The sequence below is a fragment of the Triticum aestivum genome, chromosome 3D, assembly GCF_018294505.1.
Source record: "Triticum aestivum cultivar Chinese Spring chromosome 3D, IWGSC CS RefSeq v2.1, whole genome shotgun sequence".
NCBI classification, from domain to species: Eukaryota; Viridiplantae; Streptophyta; class Magnoliopsida; order Poales; family Poaceae; genus Triticum; species Triticum aestivum.
The window spans coordinates 532,015,602-532,039,984 of NC_057802.1; positions in this window are offsets into that span (position 1 = coordinate 532,015,602).

Consider the following 24,383-nt stretch of genomic DNA (forward strand, 5'->3'; position numbering starts at 1 on the left):
CTCATCATCATCATCATCATTAGCGTGAAGCTCCTCCCTGATGCCCATTGATTTCAAGTCTGCCCTTGCTTTCGGCCCATCTTTGGTCCTCTCTGGCATGTTGAGCAGGGTACCAAGCAGACTCTCGCACACGTTCTTCGTGATATGCATGACATCAAGGCTGTGAGGCACACGGTGGATCTTCCAGTACGGCAAGTCCCAGAAAACAGACCTCGTTTTCCATACCTTCAGCAGCGGCTCTGGCGCCTTTCGCTTCTTTCCCGGCTCTGGCGCCTTTTGCTTCTTTCCCGGCAGTGGGCAATCTTTCCAATTTTTCAACAGCTCGTCTATTTCCTCGCCGCTCCTCGTACGCGGGCGTCTTCGGGGTTCGGTTTCACCATCGAACAGATCCTTGCGTTTTCTCCATGGGTCATCGTCGCGAAGCCACCTTCGATGTCCCATGAACACGGTTTTCGAAGACCCGGGATCTCTATCTAGCTGGCGATACGTTGTGTCATCCATGCACCTGACGCATCCAGAAAATCCGTGGACCACCTGCCCCGCGAGATATCCGTAACCGAGATAGTCGTGCACCGTCGTGAGCAGTGCGGCTCTCATAGGGAAATATTCTTTCTCTGCGGCGTCCCACGTATTGGCTGGCGTTTTCCACAGCGTGTCTAGCTCCTCTTTCAGCAGCCCCAGATACAGATTGATGTCGTTCCCTGGTTGTTTCGGCCCTTCAATTAGCATACTCATGTGAATGTACTTCCTCTTCATGCACAACCAGGGGGGAAGGTTGTACATCCACACAAACACAGGCCAGGTGCTATGTGTGCTTCTCTGGCTGCCAAACGGATTGACTCCATCGGTGCTCGCGCCCAGCACGATGTTCCTTGGATCGTCCCCAAATTCTGGGTGTTCGAAGTTCAACGCTTGCCACTGGCTCGCATCCTTAGGGTGACTCAGCATCTTGTCTTTTTTATTTATCTCCGGATCATTTCCGTCATCTTCTCGCTTCTTCTCCTCCCTATCCGCGTGCCAACGCAGGAGCTTTGCTAGCTTAGGGTCCGCGAAATACCGCTGCAGACGAGGAGTGATCGGAAAGTACCACACCACTTTTCGAGGAGCTTTCTTCCTCTTCTTGTATCGAGTGACGCCGCACACCGGACATATGGTAGACTCCGCGTGCTCGTCCCGATAAATGATGCAATTGTTCATGCACACATGGTATTTCACGTGCGGTAAATCCAGAGGACACACGATTTTCTTCGCCTCCTCGAAACTGGTCGGGCACTTGTTCCCCTTGGGAAGACGTTCGTGCCAGAATGACATGTTCTCGTCGAAGCATGCGTCGGTCATTTTGTGTTTTACCTTCATCTCCAGAGCCATGAGCGTTACTTTCAGGCGGGTATCCTCGGGCCTGCATCCTTCATACAATGGAGTAACCGCGTCTATCTCCAGTTGATCCAGCTTGGCTTTCTCTCGGGCGGCAGCTCTTGCGTTATCCGTCTGCTTGAGAAGCAGCTCTTGAATATGAGGGTCCTGCACCCAGCCCATCGATGGTCCATCGTCGTCTGCTCCGGCATCTTCATCTTCATGATCATGCCCTTCGTCTTGATCTTCCTCATCATCATGTCCGCATCTTCTACATGATGACTGTGTACAGCATCACCGTCGTGATCATGTCCTGGAGATTCTTCGTCTTCTCGCCCGCCCTCGCCGCGGTGGATGTCTTGCTGCCCTTCCTCATTTCTTGCCCGGCCCCCATGGACGACTTCATAGTCATCTTCATCACCTTGCCACCGATAGCCATCCATGAAACCACGCAAGAGCAGGTGGTCCCGCACCTGCCCGGAATCCGGGTCCGCAATAAGGCTCTTCAGCTTGCATCTTCGACACGGACATCTTATCTCCGTCTCATTCTTTTGAAGCATCTCGGCCCTCGCGGAGCTCAGAAACCTATTCACGATGCCTTCGGTCATCGTGCGGACCATGGTCGCCTGTGGGGTAGAGCAAAATGATATTTTAGAACCAAGAAAAATTTGGCATGACTTTGCCTAAAAATAGGACCAAAAAGAATGCATAGTGCCAAATTCTCGCCGAAACGGAAATGAATCAACATTCCGGCAAAATATTGGCAACTATCGCATTTCAAATACCGGTACCTGCAAACACAAACATATATGCAACACCACAAACATATGCAACACCACAAACATACGTAGATCTAGCTAGGCCATAAAAAGTGCATGTGCACGTTGTTGGAGGGAGAAAAAAGTAGATCTACAACATAAAGAAAGCTTTCCCCTTACTTACCTATCAAAAAAAGGTAATTTAACCACTTAATTTGGGTGAATCTATGGTGCAAATGAGGTGAGGAGGAGGAGGCAGCCGAGACAAGCTTGGAGGAGGAGGTGGAGAGAATGAAGTGGGGAAAGTGAGTGTGGTAGGTGGCTGTCCAAAATATCTAGCTGGTCTCAGGTTACTAATGGCGCACCACCTAAAATGCGCCATTAGTAACCCTGGTTACTAATGGCGCACCAGTTAGGGGTGCGCCATTACTAGTTTTGCAAAAAAAAAAATTGTTAGTAGTGGCGCACCGTGGTTGTGGTGCGCCATTACTAGTTTGAACTAGTAATGGCGCACTTCACACCAGGTGCGCCATTACTAGTTTTGAAAAAAAAAGTAAAAAAAATTGTCAGTAGTGGCGCACAGAGCGTGTGGTGCGCCATTACTAGTTAAAAAGTAATGGCGCACTGTGCCCTGGTGCGCCATTAATAGTTTTGGAAAAATAAAAAAAATAAAATTTGCTAGTAATGGCGCACCGTGTGTCTGGTGCGCCATTAATAATGAGGACACTAATGGCGCATCTGCATCCGGTGCGCCACTGCTATATAGCAGTGGCACACCACATACATGGTGCGCCATTAATGTCCATTTCAGCTATAGCCCTTTTCCTAGTAGTGGGTAGAGCAATGGGGTCGTCTCCGGGCAGTTTCTGGGATGCGGTGGCCGTGCTCCCAACGCGCGAACGCATCCCGGCTGCATCCTGTCCGCGTACATTTTTCTTTGCAAGCCTTTAACCTTTTTTCATCATTCATTTTTGGTACATGAGAATACATCACCAACTTTTAACTAGAAAAGTAAGACCAAAGAAAATACGAACCACAAGAATACATTTTAGAAGATATCCAACTTCCATAATTGCTCCTGTAAGTTGGATTAGTGCCTTCTTGATGCATTCATTGTTGATCAGCAAAGGAGGCTCGATCTTGTGTGCTTCTTTCTTTTTCGAGTCTAAAAAAGTAGAGGTTGCTTCCTCGCATCTAGTCTCATGTCTAGCCTCTATTCTAGCAACAAGTGCACTAGTCTCATCTCTAGACTCTATGCTAGCTAAAAGTGCACGAACATCTACTAAATTGCGCTCTATCAATATATCGATGTACTCTTCTTCCCAATACCAAAACTTGCATCCATGCTACACAATAAAATTTTAAGTTAGCACAACTAGTCAAATCCAAGAGCACAATCGAAGCTAAAAAGAACACATACCCCATCGTTTAAGCACTTGATGAACACCCATCCGGGATGTTCCGGCATTGTAGACATGCGGCGCACGACCTTCTTTGGCAGTGGTCGCACTTAATGAGTGGCAACGGTGCGCCGACGAGTTTTTGGGCTAGCACCGAGACCGGCCGACCGCCATTCGTGTATCTGCCGGCGGACCACCGAGGTGTAGATCCGAGCGGCTAGAGGAGGAGCCACTACCTGCATGCGGCCTTGCGTCCTTGCTAGGGCCTTTCGGCTCGGTGCCTGGCCAGTCCATGGCGCGGCGCAGCCTCCCACAGCCGGGCAAGCTCAAGACCAACCGGATCCGCCCGAAATCCGGCTGCCGGGTGCACAAATCAGGTGGCCCTGGTTGGGTAGCTCGAGGGCGCCGAGGGGAAGGGGCTGGGCGAGCGCACGTCCGAGCTGCACAGCTGCAATGGCAGCGGCGGCGGCGGCGGCGAGGGGAAGAGTTGAGAAGAGTGGAGGGGGTGCGGCCAGAGGAAGGGAGGGGGCGGATAGAAAAAGACGTCCCTGTGCCACCGACGGCGGGTCAGGGGAGGACACACGCACATGGCCCGCCCGTCCGCGTGCTGTCCGTTTCACCCCAAAAACGGGGCAAACTTAAGCCGGGATGGGTCGAAAGCGGATAAAAAACAGACAAAAGTCCGTTTGCGCCCGCGCGCTGGGCCGTCTGATTCGTCTGTTTTATGCCAAACGGACGCACCCGGATAGGATGCGCGCTAGAGTTGGCCCTAAGAATCGTTGGTTCGTCACGCCCCAGCTCGCGACTCGCAGACCATGGACGGACAGGAAAGAAAAATATCTGACCCTCCAAGGAAAAAACAGAGTAATAATATTATCATGCTCAGGCTCAGCACAACAACCCAGAGCAATGCACAGTGCACACACATGCGTGTATGCCCCGAATCAGCCGCACGCACGCCCATGAAACTTATGTGCTGCGTTGCACGGAAATCTGACAAGAGATTCATGGGGCTGTCTGTCGAGCCAGCTTGCACCATTTCCTTCTCTTTTTTCCTCAGTTCAGAAAGTACAGACCGATCCTTGCGCCAAAACTGCACGGCAGGACGTGCTCCGTGCAAGCCACCCTAACGCCGGTCGGTAGGTCACGTCGTAGTAGTACGTCATATTTGGCAGGTGAGACAAGGATTAATTAAGAGCTCCAGACGGACCGCAACAAAGGAGGGACGACGGCTCGTCTGGCTGCTAACCACTGTCATCACCCATCGCTGTCACGGGCCTGCTAAGCTTATGCTAACTCGATCCACACGAGTACTACGAGCTACGGACAGATCCCCTTTTCGAAATTTATACGTCCGGGCCCGGTAAACCCGTTCCAACGGGACCCGCTCGTCAGCGGCTCTCCGCTTTGATGTCGTAACGTAGGACGTAGTACTACTGTAGCAGTGATGATTACTTAATGGAGCGAGTGATTTGTCGAGATGGTGTGGGATTTGGTTCGTTGAGCCGTCCAAATCACGTGAACCCAAGCAAGAGAGGCCGTGGCGCCATGCAGTGCAGCACGAGGACGGACGGTGCGCGCGCGGTCCGTCCGGCCTGATCGAATTCAACTCGATCACCCCAAAACTGGGTGGTGCCCCGCCCCCGCCTCGAGCGATCCATCGACAACGGGACACGGCGTAATCAACTCCGTGTCTGGTTCACGGGACTGACGGGGGCATGTTTTGTGGAACCAACCAGTGCCAACAGCCTGTCCATCCATCTGCCACGCAACGCCCTCCCTCAAAACGCCCGTCGGATTGAACCGTTCGGACGAATTTGCCACCAATACGGCTCCGTATTTTGCTTGTCTGAATTCTCATAAACCGAACGTACACCGGGGGAGGTTTGCGGGCATCCGAACCTTCATCACGTAGTACTCCGGCACCTTCGACCCACTTAAATCCCACTCTCGGATCATTTTCCCCCGCTACGCCCATACCCCTTCGCCCGCGCTTTGCATCGGCGGTTCTGCACCCTTCTCGTTCGCGCCATGGTTGTACCTCGCTCTCCGGCACAGCCCACACCCACGCGGTTGTCCACCTTGGATTATGTTATCGTCCACTCTGGATCCGTCCGTAGCCAAGTACCCTCCGCCCCCTGTCGATGCCGTCTGTTTGGTCAAATCCCATTGAGCTTTTTTCTTGACCTTCTCGTTGTTCCCTAGAGTAAGCACGATGGCGGAATACTCGGTAATGGAGGATGAATTGTCGTGTGATGGATGGTTTGTCGTATCTGCGGACTTTATAGGCATAAGGCGAGGGGGCTCGACCTTTTAGGCAAAACGTGCATTCTTCGTTTCATGAGCAAAAGCACTTCACGCGCCTACGACTGGCACGTGAGCCGTGAACGCGGTGTGAAGTCGCTAGCCCATCTGTGATACACCATCCCCAACTCTGTTATGAAGTATTGCGGTGTGTTTACACAAATGGAGAGAAGGTGGTCACCGGGTGCTTCAGTCATGGAAATAGTAAGTTTTGCTTCTTGTTACTCTACATGTTGCTCAATTTATTGATTTCACTCAATGTTGCACTTAATAATCATCACATTCTATAGCTCAGATGCGTTATCGTGTTGTACCACATAACCGAAGGCATCCCACTATCGTTCATACATTGTTGGATCAAGCTCAAGGGGCACAATGCGTGGGGCGACATGTGTGAATTTTGACTCGAGTATCGTTGAATACGAAAAACTTGTTTAACATCTAGGTATTTTGGGTGTAATACTTATATTTAAACTATTGTTGTACTACAAATATTTGTATATTATTTATGGACGAATTGCGCTATTTTCTATAATTATTTTGAGTGTTGTGGACTTAAAAAAATAGAAACCGATGTTTAGGTGATGAAGTTGGATGACCAGCTCCCGTATTCATGTCCACGAATGAATCCGGATCAGTCTACCGATACATAATGTGTCTGTTTCAGAGGAAGACGTTCGACACCGGATGCGGGAAGCCGTCATCCAACCGTAGCCGCATACATTTCAAACTCTTTTTAACAAACCGGATGAAATTCGTGCAAACAAGGCCGGATTTCATATAAACATGACATATTTCGTACAAACACGACGGATTTTCATTACATTTCGAACATTTAGAATAAAAACAAAATGTCCCGACCCTAAACCTATCCTATGGCAGCGGCGGCCCGCGTCCAAGCCCATGTCGTCCTCCATCCGTCGTCTCCATGAGCACCGACGATAAGACCGATGAAGTGAACGTGCGATCTCCAGCGAGAAAGAGTAGAACACGGGAGACAGATCGGCCCACATGGGACACAAAGCCCTGCCACCTCCCGTGGCCTACTCATTCTTAGAGGAGTCAGCGACAAGTCTGTCGCAGGTGGACGCGAGGTCCATGATGGAATGGTGGCGTTGGCGTTGTCGGCATCCCACCGGGCCGCCTGATGGTTCGTTGACGGCGCATAGGAGGCGTAGCTGGCTTTGTTGTTCTCCGCAATCGCCTGCAACTGTGCCTCCGCGGCAACTGCTTCCTGGCGAGCGGCGACTAGAGCGCGGACGATATCGTAGATGGCAGGCTACTCCGCGACGAAATTGGGGTTCACCGCGGCCACGGCCGCCACGCTCGCGCTCGCCGTAGATCTGGCCCTCCGCCAGCCGGTGCTGCTCCTAAAGGAACAGGTTGTACCGTTGTTCCTCCTGCGCCTGCTGGAACGCCGACAAAGGCTGCACCTCCGCCATGGCGGCATTGTAGTGCGCCTGCGTCTGCTCCATGGTGAAGTCGGCGTGCACAGGAGGCGCGGGAGTGGGGGAGGTGTCATCAGAGCCTGTCTACATCATGGTGTCGTCCTCGTCGCCGGAGACCTCGGGCGAGCAGGCCGCCAGCCGACCTCGATCCACCGCGCATGACGGCTCTACCTGGCGGCACCCAGAAGCGAGTGCAGGATCGGTCTAGACTCCCGCAAAGCCCCTATGCGTTTGTCTCCGGTTTGCGAAAGAAATCGCGTCCGAACTGCACCGCGGACCGTTACCGGCCCGCACTGAATGGGTTCCGCAGTTCGGACGCATGCGGGAGATTTATGGGTCCGCGTTGAAGTTGCCCTAACCCTAAGGAGATGCCCTAACCATAAACAACCATATTAGTCCTGGCTTGGGGTCAGTGGGGGGGGATCTTCCTTATCCTATAAACAAGCATTGTGGTCTAGGAGCCGGTGGGGGCAAAATTTTGTGTTTTGACCCTTTTCTCAAACAAAATCGAGATCTGACCCCAGTTTGAATTTTTTTCGACATTTGACCCTTTCTCCTACCGCCACGAGGCCCAGCAGTAGGATGCTACAACCTATCGCCAGAACCTGCGGCGGTAGGAAACTTATCCACGTCAGTAGCGATAACGGCCTCCGCCCCCCCCCTCCGTCCCACCCTACCGCCGCTGGTCCTGGCGGTAGCCTGTCCGATCCTACCGCCAGGGACCCTGGCGGTAGGGTGTGGCCAGTTATAAGCCCGCGGGCCGGCCGCCCCACCCCCTTCTTGAAGGAAATATGCCCTAGAGGCAATAATAAAGTTATTATTTATTTCCTTATATCATGATAAATGTTTATTATTCATGCTAGAATTGTATTAACCGGAAACATGATACATGTGTGAATACATAGACAAACAGAGTGTCACTAGTATGCCTCTACTTGACTAGCTCATTGATCAAAGATGGTTATGTTTCCTAGCCATTGACATGAGTTGTCATTTGATTAATGGGATCACATCATTAGGAGAATGATGTGATTGACTTGACCCATTCCGCTAGCTTAGCACACGATCGTTTAGTATTCTGCTATTGCTTTCTTCATGACTTATACATGTTCCTATGACTATGAGATTATGCAATTCCCGTTTACCGGAGGAACACTTTGTGTGCTACCAAACGTCACAACGTAACTGGGTGATTATAAAGGTGCTCTACAGGTGTCTCCGAAGGTACTTGTTGGGTTGGCGTATTTCGAGATTAGGATTTGTCACTTCGATTGTCGGAGATGTATCTCTGGGCCCACTCGGTAATGCACATCACTATAAGCCTTGCAAGCATTGTAACTAATGAGTTAGTTGCGGGATGATGTATTACGGAACGAGTAAAGAGACTTTCCGGTAACGAGATTGAACTAGGTATTGAGATACCGACGATCGAATCTTGGGCTAGTAACATACCGATGACAAAGGGAACAACGTATGTTGTTATGCGGTCTGACCGATAAAGATCTTCGTAGAATATGTAGGAGCCAATATGGGCATCCAGCTTCCGCTATTGGTTATTGACCAGAGAGGTGTCTCGGTCATGTCTACATAGTTCTCGAACCCGTAGGGTCCGCACGCTTAACGTTCGTTGACGATATAGTACTATGAGTTATGTATGTTGGTGACCGAATGTTGTTCGGAGTTTCGGATGAGATCACGGATATGATGAGGAACTCTGGAATGGTCCGGAAGTAAAGATTGATATGTGGATAGTAGTGTTTGATCTCCGGAAGGGTTCCGGAATCCATCGGAAGGGGTTCCGGATGTTTCCCGAAATGTTTGGGCACGAGAACACTTTATCTGGGCCAAAGGGGAAAGCCCACGAGGTTTTTGGAAAGCACAAAAGGAAGTTTTGCGGAGTCTAGGGTCCAGACGCCAGGGTCCCTGGCATCTGGGTCCAGACGCCGGGAACCCTGGCGTCTGGGTCCAGACGCCGGGAACCCTGGCGTCTGGCCCTGGAGTCCGAGAAGGACTCTTGCCTTTCGGGTGAAACCGACTTTGTGGAGGCTTTTACTCCAAGTTTCGACCCCAAGGCTCAACATATAAATAGAGGGGTAGGGCTAGCACCCAAGTGAAAGAACATGCGGTGCCCCCATGTTTGGTTTTGGTAATTGATGACAATCTGTATGGACTAATGGTTGCCTTGAGTTATATTTGAAGGATTTGTCCATAGGCATTTCTTGAAGTCCATGTGTTGGTTTCAAGGAGTTTATGTGGTGACCAAGGTGTTATTAAGGAATTATCCAAAGATTGGTCATGTGAGAGTTGAGCTTATTGCAAGCATGTCTTGAAGAAGAAGATTGTGTGATCATTCATGTTTACCTTCAAGACATCATCCAAATGAAGAGAGTTGGAAAGAGTCAAGGTTGATCAAGACTAAGTCAAGAGTGAATCAAGTTGATCAACACACAAAGCGCACAAGATGTACCGAGGGATCAAGCGATCCCATGGTATGGTAAGCATTGTCAATTACGCTTTGTGTACTAACCCATGGTCTTTGTGAGAGTTCTTTGTGGGGTTAGGTTGCGGTGTGCAAGTTCAAGTGAAGCATCATGAAGAGATCAAATGCTTGAAGCTTGCCGTCCATTGTGGTGACAATGGACTTGTGAAGATGTTGCGGTGTGCAAGTTCAAGTGAAGCATCATGAAGAGATCAAATGCTTGAAGCTTGCCGTCCATTGTGGTGACAATGGACTTGTGAAGATGTGCGGAAGAGTGGCTCACCCATAGTGGAGTATGGGGGAGCAATCAACTAGTCTTCATCGAGCCAACGCAACCAAGAAAGGTGGTCCAACTTGAGGGAGTCAAGATCGTCATCATCTAGCTCAAGTGGACCATGTGCAAGGCAAAGGTTTGCCCTTGATAGGTTTTCTATTTTACCGGTCTCATGATGGTAGTTGGGAGACCGGGTTATAGGATCAATTGCCGTACTATCAAGGGGGGCTCTCGATGAGTAGCTTGTTCGTATCGTTCGTAGAGAGCTCAAACCATTGCATCCTTGCATCATCTTTCTTGGTTCTTGTTTGGTTTTTTCTCTTTGTGAGTTTTGGAGCTTATGGTCATCTTGATGACAAGCTCGAGTTCATCGAAAACGGAGTTCACTCGCATCTTCTATGATGTTTTCGATGTTGGAAGGTTATGTCGCTGTTTTGATGCTACTCGTCGTCTTGTATCCAACAAGCTTGAGGTTGCTCAATTCGGAGCTCATATGCAGAAGTTATGGCAGTTTTGGTCCCAGCGGTAGTACCGCGGGCCGGAGCGGTAGTACCGCTTGGGTGCTACAAGCGGTAGTACCGCTCTAGAGCGGTAGTACCGCTGGTAGCCCCCAGCCGTAGTACCGCTACGGTCTCGTGCTAGTACCGCCTCGATTCAAGGGGTCTTTTCGTGTCGGGTTTTACGGTACTAGCCGCGGCAGTGGGGGCCGTAGTACCGCTCGTATGCGGTAGTACCGCCCTGACCACCGCGGTAGTACCGCTCTGGCCCCAGTGGCAGTACCGCCGGGGGGGAGCGGTAGTACCGCTGGCCAAGCGGTAGTACCGCTCTCTGCGGGGCTGGTGTGGGGGGTAACGGTTGGATTGTTCCCCCCACTATATAAGGAGGTCTTCTTCCCCAATGAAACTTATCTCTTGAGCTCGTGTTCTTCCCCCATTGTTGACGTTCTTTGAGCTTGCTAACTCTCAATCCCTCCATGGATTCTTGCTAGTTTTTGAGGGAAAAGAGAGAGGAGATCTAGATCCACATTTCCACCAATCACTTTCTCCTCTTTGTGAGGGGAACCCCTTGGATCTAGATCTTGGAGTTCTTGGTGTTCTCCTTCTTGTTCTTCCTCTCTTTTTCCTCCCTAGCATTAGTTGCTTCGGTGGGATTTGAGAGAGAAGGACTTGGGCACTCCGTGTGCCCTTGCCATTGCATTTGGTGCATCGGTTTGAGTTCTCCACGGTGATACGTGGAAGTTACAAGTTGAGAAGCTTATTACTCTTGGGTGCTTGGGCGCCCTAGAGGGTTGGTGGTGTTCGGAGCTCAATCATTGTGATGTAAAGCTCCGGGCAAGCGTCGGGGGTCTCCAATTAGGTTGTGGAGATCGCCCCGAGCAATTTGACGGGTACCGGTGACCGCCCCCAAGGGTTGCCAAAGTGTACGGGTTCGGTGACCGCCCCCAAGGGTTGCCATTTGTACGGGTTCGGTGACCGCCCTCAAGGGTCCCTTAGTGGAATCACGGCATCTTGCATTGTGCGAGGGCGTGAGGAGATTACGGTGGCCCTAGTGGCTTCTTGGGGAGCATTGTGCCTCCACACCGTTCCAAACGGATATTAGCATCCGCAAGGGTGTGAAATTCGGGATACATCATCGTCTCCGCGTGCCTCGGTTATATCTTACCCGAGCCCTTTACTTATGCACTTTACTTTGTGATAGCCATATTGTTTCTTGTCATATATCTTGCTATCACCTAAGTAGGTTTTCTTGCTTAGCATAAGTTGTTGGTGCACATAGGTGAGCCTAGTTGTTGTAGGTTTTGTGCTTGACAAATTAACCGCTAGGTTTATTCCGCATTTGTTCAAGCCTAAACCGTATTTATTTTAAAGCGCCTATTCACCCCCCCCCCCTCTAGGCGACATCCACGATCTTTCACCAAGACACATCAAGAAACACCAAGCCGTGTGCCGGCTACCCCGTCCCCTCTAGTTTATCCTCCGTCATAGTTTTCGTAGTGCTTAGGCGAAGCCCTGCGGAGATTGTTCTTCACCAACACCGTCACCACCCCGTCGTGCTGCCGAGAACTCATCTACTACTTCGCCCCTCTTGCTGGATCGAGAAGGCGAGGACGTCATCGAGCTGAACGTGTGCTGAACGCGGAGGTGCCGTATGTTCGGTACTTGATCGGGACGGATCGTGAAGGTGTACGACTACATCAACCGCGTTGATAAACGCTTCCGCTTACGGTCTACGAGGGTACGTAGACAACACTCTCCCCTCTCATTTCTATGCATCACCATGATCTTGCGTGTGCGTAGGAATTTTTTTGAAATTACTACGTTCCCCAACAGTGGCATCCGAGCCAAGTTTTTTGCGTAGATGTTATATGCACGAGTAGAACACAAGTGAGTTGTGGGCGATACAAGTCATACTGCTTACCAGCATGTTATACTTTTGTTCGGCGGTATTGTTGGATGAAGCGGCCCGGACCGACATTACGCGTACGCTTACGCGAGACTGGTTCTACCGACGTGCTTTGCACACAGGTGGCTGGTGGGTGTCAGTTTCTCCAACTTTAGTTGAACCGAGTGTGGCTACGCCTGGTCCTTGAGAAGGTTAAAACATCACTAACTTGATGAACTATCGTTGTGGTTTTGATGCGTAGGTAAGAATGGTTCTTGCTCATCCCGTAGCAGCCACGTAAAACTTGCAACAACAAAGTAGAGGACGTCTAACTTGTTTTGCAGGGCATGTTGTGATGTGATATGGTCAAGGCATGATGCTAAATTTTATTGTATGAGATGATCATGTTTTGTAACCGAGTTATCGGCAATTGGCAGGAGCCATATGGTTGTCGCTTTATTGTATGCAATGCAATCGCCCTGTAATGCTTTACTTTATCACTAAGCGGTAGCGATAGTCGTAGAAGCATAAGTTGGCGAGACAACAACGATGCAACGATGGAGATCAAGGTGTCGCGCCGGTGATGATGGTGATCATGACGGTGCTTCGGAGATGGAGATCACAAGCACAAGATGATGATGGCCATATCATATCACTTATATTGATTGCATGTGATGTTTATCTTTTATGCATCTTATTTCGCTTAGATCGATGGTAGCATTATAAGATGATCTCTCACTAAATTTCATGGTATAAGTGTTCTCCCTGAGTATGCACCGTTGCGAAAGTTCTTCGTGCTGAGACACCACGTGATGATCGGGTGTGATAAGCTCTACGTTCAAATACAACGGGTGCAAGATAGTTTTGCACACGCGGAATACTCAGGTTAAACTTGACGAGCCTAGCATATGCAGATATGGCCTCGGAACACTAAGACCGAAAGGTCGAGCGTGAATCATATAGTAGATATGATCAACATAGTGATGTTCACCATTGAAACTACTCCATCTCACGTGATGATCGGACATGGTTTAGTTGATTTGGATCACGTGATCACTTAGAAGATTAGAGGGATGTCTATCTAAGTGGGAGTTCTTAAGTAATATGATTAATTGAACTTAAATTTATCATGAACTTAGTACCTGATAGTATTTTGCATATCTATGTTGTAGATCAATAGCTCTCGCGTTGTTGCTTCCCTATGTTTTATATATGTTCCTAGAGAAAACAAAGTTGAAAGATGAGAGTAGCAATGGTGCGGACTGGGTCCGTGATCTGAGGTTTATCCTCATTGCTGCACAGAAGAATTATGTCCTTGATGCGCCGCTAGGTGACAGACCTATTGCAGGAGCAGATGCAGACGTTATGAACGTTTGGCTAGCTCAATATGATGACTACTTGATAGTTTAGTGCACCATGCTTAACGGCTTAGAATCGGGACTTCAAAGACATTTTGAACGTCATGGACCATATGAGATGTTCCAGGAGTTGAAGTTAATATTTCAAGCAAATACCCGAGTTGAGAGATATGAAGTCTCCAACAAGTTCTATAGCTAAAAGATGGAGGAGAATAGCTCAAGCAGTGAGCATGTGCTCAGATTGTCTGGGTACTACAATTGCTTGAATCAAGTGGGAGTTAATCTTCCAGATAAGATAGTAATTGACAAAGTTCTCTAGTCACTATCACCAAGTTAATAGAACTTCATGATGAACTATAATATGCAAGGGATGACGAAAACAATTCCCAAGCTCTTCGCGATGCTAAAATCGACGAAGGTAGAAATCAAGAAAAACATCAAGTGTTGATGGTTGACAAGACCACTAGTTTCAAAAAAGGGGGAAAGGGAAGAAGGGGAACTTCAAGAAGAACGGCAAGCAAGTTGCTGCTCAAGTGAAGAAGCCCAAGTCTGGACCTAAGCCTGAGACTAAGTGCTTCTACTGCAAAGGAACTGGTCACTGGAAGCGGAACTACCCCAAGTAATTGGCGGATAAGAAGGATGGCAAAGTGAACAAAGGTATATTTGATATACATGTTATTGATGTATACTTTACTAGTGTTTATAGAAACCCCTCGGTATTTGATACTGGTTCGGTTGCTAAAAGTAGTAACTCGAAACGGGAGTTGCAGAATGAACAGAAACTAGTTAAGGGTGAAGTGACGATGTGTGTTGGAAGTAGTTCCAAGATTGATATGATCATCATCGCACACTCCCTATACTTTCGGGATTAGTGTTGAACCTAAATAAATGTTATTTGGTGTTTGCGTTAAGCATGAATATGATTTGATCATGTTTATTGCAATACGGTTATTCACTTAAGTTAGAGAATAATTGTTGTTCTGTTTACATGAATAAAACCTTCTATGGTCATACACCCAATGAAAATGGTTTGTTGGATCTCGATTGCAGTGATACACATATTCATAATGTTGAAGCCAAAAGATGCAGAGTTAATAATGATAGTGCAACTTATTTGTGGCACTGCCGTTTGGGTCATATTGGTGTAAAGCGCATGAAGAAACTCCATACTGATGGACTTCTGGAATCACTTGATTATGAATCACTTGGTACTTGCGAACCATGCCTCATGGGCAAGATGACTAAAAACGCCGTTCTCTGGAACAATGGAGCGAGCAACAGATTTATTGGAAATCATACAAACTGATGTATGTGGTCCGATAAATATTGAGGCTCGCGGCGGGTATCGTTATTTTCTCACCTTCACATATGATTTGAGCAGATATGGGTATATCTACTTAATGAAACATAAGTCTGAAACATTTGAAAAGTTCAAAGAATTTCAGAGTGAAGTGGAAAATCATCGTAACAAGAAAATAAAGTTTCTACGATCTGATCGTGGAGGAGAATATTTGAGTTACGAGTTTGGTCTTCATTTAAAACAATGCGGAATAGTTTCGCAACTCATGCCACCTCGAACACCACAGCATAATGGTGTGTCCGAACGTCATAACCGTACTTTATTGGATATAGTGCAATCTATGATGTTTCTTACCGATTTACCACTATCGTTTTGGGGTTATGCATTAGAGACAGCTGCATTCACGTTAAATTGGGCACCATCTAAATCCGTTGAGACGACACCATATGAACTGTGGTTTGGCAAGAAACCAAAGTTGTCGTTTCTTAAAGTTTGGGGTTGTGATGCTTATGTGAAAAAGTTTCATACTGATAAGCTCAAATCCAAATCGAAGAAATGAATCTTCATAGAATACCCAAAGGAAACTGTTGGGTACACCTTCTATCACAGATCTGAAGGCAAGACTTTTGTTGCTAAATTTGGATCCTTTCTAAAGAAGGAGTTTCTCTCGAAAGAAGTGAGTGGGAGGAAAGTAGAACTTGATGAGGTAACTGTACCTGCTCCCTTACTGGAAAGTAGTTCATCACACAAACCGGTTCCTGTGACACCTACACCAATTAGTGAGGAAGTTAATGATGATGATCATGAAACTTCAGATCAAGTTGTTACTGAACCTCGTAGGTCAACCCGAGTAAGATCCGCACCAGAGTGGTATGGTAATCCTGTTCTGGAGGTTATGTTACTAGACCATGACGAACCTACGAACTATGAAGAAGCGATGGTGTGCCCAGATTCCGTGAAATGACTTGAGGCCATGAAATCTGAGATGGGATCCATGTATGAGAACAAAGTGTGGACTTTGGTTGACTTGCCCGATGATCGGCAAGCCATAGAAAATAAATGGATCTTCAAGAGGAAGACGAACGCTGATAGTAGTGTTACTATCTACAAAGCTAGACTTGTCGAAAAAAGGTTTTTGACAAAGTTCAAGGTGTTGACTACGATGAGATTTTCTCACTCACAGCGATGCTTAAGTCTGTCCGAATCATGTTAGCAAATTGCCACATTTTATGAAATCTGGCAAATGGATGTCAAAACTACATTCCTTAATGGATTTCTTAAAGAAGAGTTGTATATGATGGAACCAGAAGGTTTTGTCGATCCTAAAGGTGCTAACAAAATGTGCAAGCTCCAGCGATCCATCTATGGACTGGTGCAAGCATCTCGGAGTTGGAATATACGCTTTGATGAGTTGATCAAAGCATATAGTTTTATACAGACTTGCGGTGAAGCCTGTATTTACAAGAAAGTGAGTGGGAGCACTACAGCATTTCTGATAAATATATGTGAATGACATATTGTTGATCGGAAATAATGTAGAATTTTCTGGAAAGCATAAAGGAGTATTTGAAAGGAGTTTTTCAAATAAAGACCTCGGTGAAGCTGCTTACATATTGAGCATCAAGATCTATAGAGATAGATGAAGACGCTTGATAAGTTTTTTCAATGAGTACATACCTTGACAAGATTTTGAAGTAGTTCAAAATGGAACAGTCAAAGAAAGAGTTCTTGCCTGTGTTACAAGGTGTAAAATTGAGTAAGACTCAAAGCCCGACCTCGGCATAAGATAGAAAAAGAATGAAAGTCATTCCCTATGCCTCAAGCATAGGTTCTATAAAGTATGCCATGCCGTGTACCAGATCTATTATATACCCTACACTGAGTTTAACAAGGGAGTACAATAGTGATCTAGGAGTAGATCGCTGGACAACGGTCCAAATTATCCTTAGTGGAATAAGGATATGTTTCTCGATTATGGAGGTGAAAAAAGGTTCGTCGTAAAGGGTTACGTCGATGCAAGTTTTGATACTCATCCAGATGACTCTAAGTCTCAATCTGGATACATATTAAAAGTGGGAGCAATTAGCTAGAGTAGCTCCGTGCAGAGCATTGTTGACATAGAAATTTGCAAAATACATACGGATCTGAATGTGGCAGACCCGTTGACTAAACTTCTCTCACAAGCAAACCATGATCACACCTTAGTGCTCTTTGGGTGTTAATCACATAGCGATGTGAACTAGATTATTGACTCTAGTAAACCCTTTGGGTGTTGGTCACATGACGATGTGAACTATGGGTGTTAATCACATGGTGATGTGAACTATTGGTGTTAAATCACATGGCGATGTGAACTAGATTATTGACTCTAGTGCAAGTGGGAGACAGAAGGAAATATGCCTTAGAGGCAATAATAAAGTTATTATTTATTTCCTTATATCATGATAAATGTTTATTATTCATGCTAGAATTGTATTAACCGGAAACATGATACATGTGTGAATACATAGACAAACAGAGTGTCACTAGTATGCCTCTACTTGACTAGCTCATTGATCAAAGATGGTTATGTTTCCTAGCCATTGACATGAGTTGTCATTTGATTAACGGGATCACATCATTAGGAGAATGATGTGATTGACTTGACCCATTCCGTTAGCTTAGCACACGATCGTTTAGTATTCTGCTATTGCTTTCTTCATGACTTATACATGTTCCTATGACTATGAGATTATGCAACTCCCGTTTACCGGAGGAACACTTTGTGTGCTACCAAATGTCACAACGTAACTGGGTGATTATAAAGGTGCTCTACAGGTGTCTCCGAAGGTACTTGTTGGGTTGGCGTATTTCGAGATTAGGATTTGTCACTCCGATTCTCGGAGAGGTATCTCTGGGCCCACTCGGTAATGCACATCACTATAAGCCTTGCAAGCATTGTAACTAATGAGTTAGTTGCGGGATGATGTATTACGGAACGAGTAAAGAGACTTGCCGGTAACGAGATTGAACTAGGTATTGAGATACCGACGATCGAATCTCGGGCAAGTAACATACCGATGACAAAGGGAACAACGTATGTTGTTATGCGGTCTGACCGATAAAGATCTTCATAGAATATGTAGGAGCCAATATGGGCATCCAGGTTCTGCTATTGGTTATTGACCAGAGAGGTGTCTCGGTCATGTCTACATAGTTCTCGAAACCGTAGGGTCCGCACGCTTAACGTTCGTTGACGATATAGTACTATGAGTTATGTATGTTGGTGACCGAATGTTGTTCGGAGTTTCAGATGAGATCATGGATATGACGAGGAACTCCGGAATGGTCCGGAAGTAAAAATTGATATGTGGATAGTAGTGTTTGATCTCCGGAAGGGTTCCGGAATCCATCGGAAGGGGTTCCGGATGTTTCCCGAAATGTTTGGGCACGAGAACACTTTATCTGGGCCAAAGGGGAAAGCCCACGAGGTTTTTGGAAAGCGCAAAAGGAAGTTTTGCAGAGTCTAGGGGCTAGACGCCAGGGTCCCTGGCGTCTGGGTCCAGACGCCGGGAACCCTGGCGTCTGGCCCTGGAGTCCGAGAAGGACTCTTGCCTTTCGGGTGAAACCGACTTTGTGGAGGCTTTTACTCCAAGTTTTGACCCCAAGGCTCAACATATAAATAGAGGGGTAGGGCTAGCACCCAAGACACATCAAGAAACACCAAGCCATGTGCCGGCTACCCCGTCCCCTCTAGTTTATCCTCTATCATAGTTTTCGTAGTGCTTAAGCGAAGCCCTGCGGAGATTGTTCTTCACCAACACCGTCACCACGCCGTCGTGCTGCCGGGAACTCATCTACTACTTCGCCCCTCTTGCTAGATCGAGAAGGCGCGGACGTCATCGAGCTGAACGTGTGCTGAACGCGGAGGTGCCGTACATTCGGTACTTGATCGGGACGGATCGTGAAGGTGTACGACTACATCAACCGCGTTGATAAACGCTTCCACTTACGGTCTACGAGGGTACGTAGACAACACTCTCCCCTCTCGTTGCTATGCATCACCATGATCTTGCGTGTGCGTAGGATTTTTTTTTGAAATTACCACGTTCCCCAACACTTCTCCCCCCACCCAGCCGCCCCCCTCAAGAACAGAGAAATTCCTCTCGCCCTCTCTCATCTCCTCCACTCCCCCCCTCTGATCTTCGTCATTTCTTCACCATTTTTGCGGATCGAGATGGCCCCGAAGAAAGAAAAGTAAGCTCCTTCGATCCCTCCAATTAGTTTTAGTCAAATAGCTTTCGGTTCATCGCATTATTTGATTCAAATCACCCCTTCTTGAACTAGATTTAAATATTTTGAACCCTAGGATTGATTTAGGTTGATGATAGATGTTATATTGTGTTAGATATGAACTCTAGTCACTAGTTGGTATGGTTATGCGAAGATGAACCCTAGTTCATATTATTTTTGGAGGATTTTTTTATATGATGCATGTTGGAGGAATTTGTTGTGATATGATGATGGATGTTGATATGCTATGATGCAAGTAGTGGATATAGTTGGAGAACAAATGTTGAACCCTCAAGATGAACCTAGTTCATAATTTTGTGTGTTTAAAAAGTTATGATATGATGAATATTGGAGATATTTGTTTTGATATAGGATGCATGTGGATCTTATATGATGCAAGTAGTGGATTTTGTTGGAGTAAACATGGTTAATCCCTCAAGATGAACCCTAGTTCAGGGTTTTTGTTTTTGAAAACAATATGATATGATGCATGTTGGATGTTGTTGGAGAAATATGATATGATGCATTTGAACCATGGTGATTGCATCTTGATATATGTATTTTATTTAGTTCTTGATATATGTATTGTATTTAGTTCATGTTCATGATAATCTTGATATATGATTATTCAAAGATTGAACTCATAGGTTTTTTTGGATGTGATGAACCTTTGTTATGCATCAATATGTTTCGTAGTTATTGATGAACCCTAGTTCATGTTGAAAAATTGTTTGATATGCTTATGCAATTCTTTTAGGAGGCCACCTCTTGCGGACGACATCGGCATGAAGTACACCATGCTTGACCCTAGGTTCGACAAGCATCACCGTGCCCGTTTCATTGAGAATGGAGTGGTAATTACCATTTTAAACCAAATCTTTCGAATTGATGAAAACAAGTTGCTAACTATTATGTCCATGCTAATTATACTTTGGTTATTTATTTTCACAGATGCTGCCGCCACTGCGGATGAGGGCTCACAAGACGACGGTTAAGATCGAGTACGACGAGTGGTACGCACCGCTCTTTAGGAGAGCCCGACTATTGGGTTTCGTCCTGCAGTTCAAGCGTAAGCCGCCGACGCTCGTCCACTCAGCTCTCACGGCTTTGATCAACCGGTGGCGGCCAGAGACGCACAACTTTCATCTTCCATGTGGGAAGATGACCGTGACCCTCGAGGATTGGGCGAACTTCTTAAGTTCATTTGCAAAAATTGGACATTGGAGAAGTTCACACTGTTTCATTATCATTGCAGAAATACGTCAACAAAGCATGCCGACTTGTGGGCCTGCTTGGGTGCGCTACAAACACCGAGGATGTTTTTCCTCCTGCACCAATGCGTAGCCTCGCTTCATCGAGCCATGCAGCCTCGTCGTCTAGGGCGGTTCAAGATGACGAGGAGGAGAGCGAGGACGATGATGATGAAGAGGAAGATGAAGAAGAGGGCGCAGAAGAAGAACATGGTGAAGAAGAGGAAGAGGACGATGAGGAGGAGGAGTACGATGATGACGACGGACCTCCAGCAACTCAGCCAACACAGCTTGAGAAGAGGAATGTGCCGAAGAAGGATTGGAAGAGTCCATCCCCGTTTCAGAAAGCACGTCCTACTCACCGCAAGAAGACGGCGGCCGAGAAGCGATCCAAGGATAACGAGGACTGAACGTCGAAGAGGGGAAGGAAGGACTGAAGTTGCTGTCGTGTTGTTGAACTAAAAACTTGCATGTTTGCTTCATGAACCATATGGATTTGCTCGTAAAACTGTTTCGTTAATTTGCTATGTATAACTTGGTGTAGGGTGTGCAACCCTACCGCTGAGGGCTTTTGGCGGTAGGATCCTACCGCCGAAAGTCCTGGCGGTAGGGTGTGCAACCCTACGGCTGAGCCGCTGGCTGTTTTGGTCACAGAAACATAGCACACATGCTCCGACCCTACCGCCGCGCCCTATGGCGGTAGGTTGTCTAACCCTACCGCCGGCGGCCCTGGCGGTAGGGTTTGGGCATGTATAAACCCAGCCGCCGCCCCCAACCCACCCCACCGACTTATCCCCACCCACCCAGCCGCCTTCTTCTTCCTCTCACCCCTTTTCTCATCACCTCAACTTTCCCCCTCTGATCTTCATCATTTATTCATGGATTTTGCGGATCGAGATGGCTTCGGAAAGAGGAAAGTAAGCTCCTCCCATCTCCCAATTAGTTTGAGTCAAATCAATCCGCTGTTTTGTAGCCTAAAAAAGGTTCATGTTCATGTTCAAAATCATGAGGATCCCTAGTTGATATGATGAACCCAAGTTAATATAATGAACCTAGATGATTGCAATGTGATGAACCCTAGGTTTAGTTTTTTTTCACCATATGAGGAACCCTCCCTAGTTGATGAAACCTACGTTTAGGTTTAGATTTTTTTTACAAATGTTGAACCATCAACTTCTCAACCATGCAAGTCGTGGATTTGGTTGGAGTAAATATGATATGATATGATATTGCATTTGACCCATCTTGATATATGTATTTTATTTAGTTAATGATGAACTTTTGTTATTCATCCATATGTTTAGGTCTGCAACAGTGGCGCAACCATCGCCCATTCATCTCCAACACGACCCTTCTGCCTTGCCACTTCCGTACGTGTACGAGTCCTTCCCCGAGTTTCTGCAGTGGTGGGTGTTGGGGAACGTAGTAATTTCAAAAAAATTCCTACGCACACGCAAGATCATGGTGATGCATAACAACGAGAGGGGAGAGTGTTTTCCACGTACCCTCGTAGACCGAAAGTGGAAGCGTTAACACAACGCGGTTGATGTAGTCGTACGTCTTCACGATCCGACCGATCATGTACCGAACGCACGGCACCTCCGAGTTCAGCACACGTTCAGCTCGATGACGTCCCTCGAACTCCGATCCAGCCGAGTGTTAAGGGAGAGTTTCGTCAGTACAACGGCGTGGTGACGATGATGATGTTCTACCGACGCAGGGCTTCGCCTAAGCACCGCTACGATATTATCGAGGTGTAATATGGTGGAGGGGGGCACCGCACACGGCTAAGAGATCAATAGATCAATTGTTGTGTCTATGGGGTGCCCCTGCCCCCGTATATAAAGGAGCAAGGGGGGAGGCGGCCTGCCTAGGAGGAGGGCGCGCCAAGGGGTAGGACTCCTCCTTTCCTTGTTGGAGTAGGAGAAGGGAAGGGAGAAGGAGAAGGAAGGAAGGGGGCGCCCCCCCTCCCTAGTCCAATTCGGACTAGTCCATGGGGAGGGGTGTGGCCACCCTTTGGGGCCTTTCTCTCCTTTCCCGTATGGCCCATTAAGGCGCAATACGAATTTCCGTAACTCTCCGGTACTCCGAAAAATACCCGAATCACTCGGAACCTTTCCGATGTCCGAATATAGTCGTCCAATATATCGATCTTTACGTCTCGACCATTTCGAGACTCCTCGTCATGTCCCCGATCTCATCCGGGACTCCGAACTCCTTCGGTACATCAAAACTCATAAATTCATAATAAAACTGTCATCGTAACGTTAAGCGTGCGGACCCTACGGGTTCGAGAACTATGTCGACATGACCGAGACACGTCTCCGGTCAATAACCAACAGCGGGACCTGGATGCCCATATTGGCTCCCACATATTCTACGGAGATCTTTATCGGTCAAACCGCATAACAACATACGTTGTTCCCTTTGTCATCGGTATGTTACTTGCCCGAGATTCGATCGTCGGTATCTTAATACCTAGTTCAATCTCGTTACCGGCAAGTCTCTTTACTCGTTCCGTAATACATCATCTCGCAACAAACTCATTAGTTGCAATGCTTGCAAGGCTTAAGTGATGTGCATTACCGAGAGGGCCCAGAGATACCTCTCCGACAATCGGAGTGACAAATCCTAATCTCGAAATACGCCAACCCAACAAGTACCTTCGGAGACACCTGTAGATCACCTTTATAATCACCCAGTTACGTTGTGACATTTGGTAGCACACAAAGTGTTCCTCCGGTAAACGGGAGTTGCATAATCTCATAGTCATAGGAACATGTATAAGTCATGAAGAAAGCAATAGCAACATACTAAACGATCGAGTGCTAAGCTAACGGAATGGGTCAAGTCAATCACATCATTCTCCTAATGATGTGATCCCGTTAATCAAATGACAACTCATGTCTATGGCTAGGAAACATAACCATCTTTGATCAACGAGCTAGTCAAGTAGAGGCATACTAGTGACACTCTGTTTGTCTATGTATTCACACATGTATCATGTTTCCGGTTAATACAATTCTAGCATGAATAATAAACATTTATCATGATATAAGGAAATAAATAATAACTTTATTATTGCCTCTAGGGCATATTTCCTTCAGTGGGAGGTTTTGCAGACGAGTTCTTAGAGGCGACGAGGGCAGTGCGGTGGCACGAGAGGGCAGAACGGATCTCCGAAGATGTGAAGTGTTGGTCGCAGAGTGTGAAGAAGTTGAAGAGAGTGACTGCAGAGATGGAGGGAGATCCAACTATCTCCCGTGAACACCGGGAAGGGACAATTGAAGCTGCCAAGCAGCATTCCAACTGGAAGCTGCGCAATTTGGATCGGAGGATCTACTTCGAGAGCAATGCGGGGGAGAGAGCCAGGACGCCGCCCCCAAGTGCATCGGCGTTCGATATCATCAGCTGGGGAAGGGCGGAGGCGAAAATTCCAGCGGGCAAGGCAAGGTGGGAGTGCTTGAACGGTCGGATGCCGACCAGCGTTTCGCCTCCGCCTAAACCGGTGGATCCGCTGCCGTATCTGTCTCCACGGCCAGCCCTAACATACGAGGGGGGGGGGGGGAGGAGGTTTATCCGCCCTATAAACTTGTCTTAAGAACTTATTGCATCGTTTGTTGGCTTTGCGAAATTACTTGCGTTAGTTGAGGTTGTCAAACTATGTGGACAAGTTTGCTATTTGCTATTTACTACTTATGAATCTATGTGTAAACTGTTTGATATTTGTTATGTCGAACCTTTATTAATATGTGAGCTCATATTTTGCTATTTGTGAAACTATGTGAAACCTGTGACAAAACAA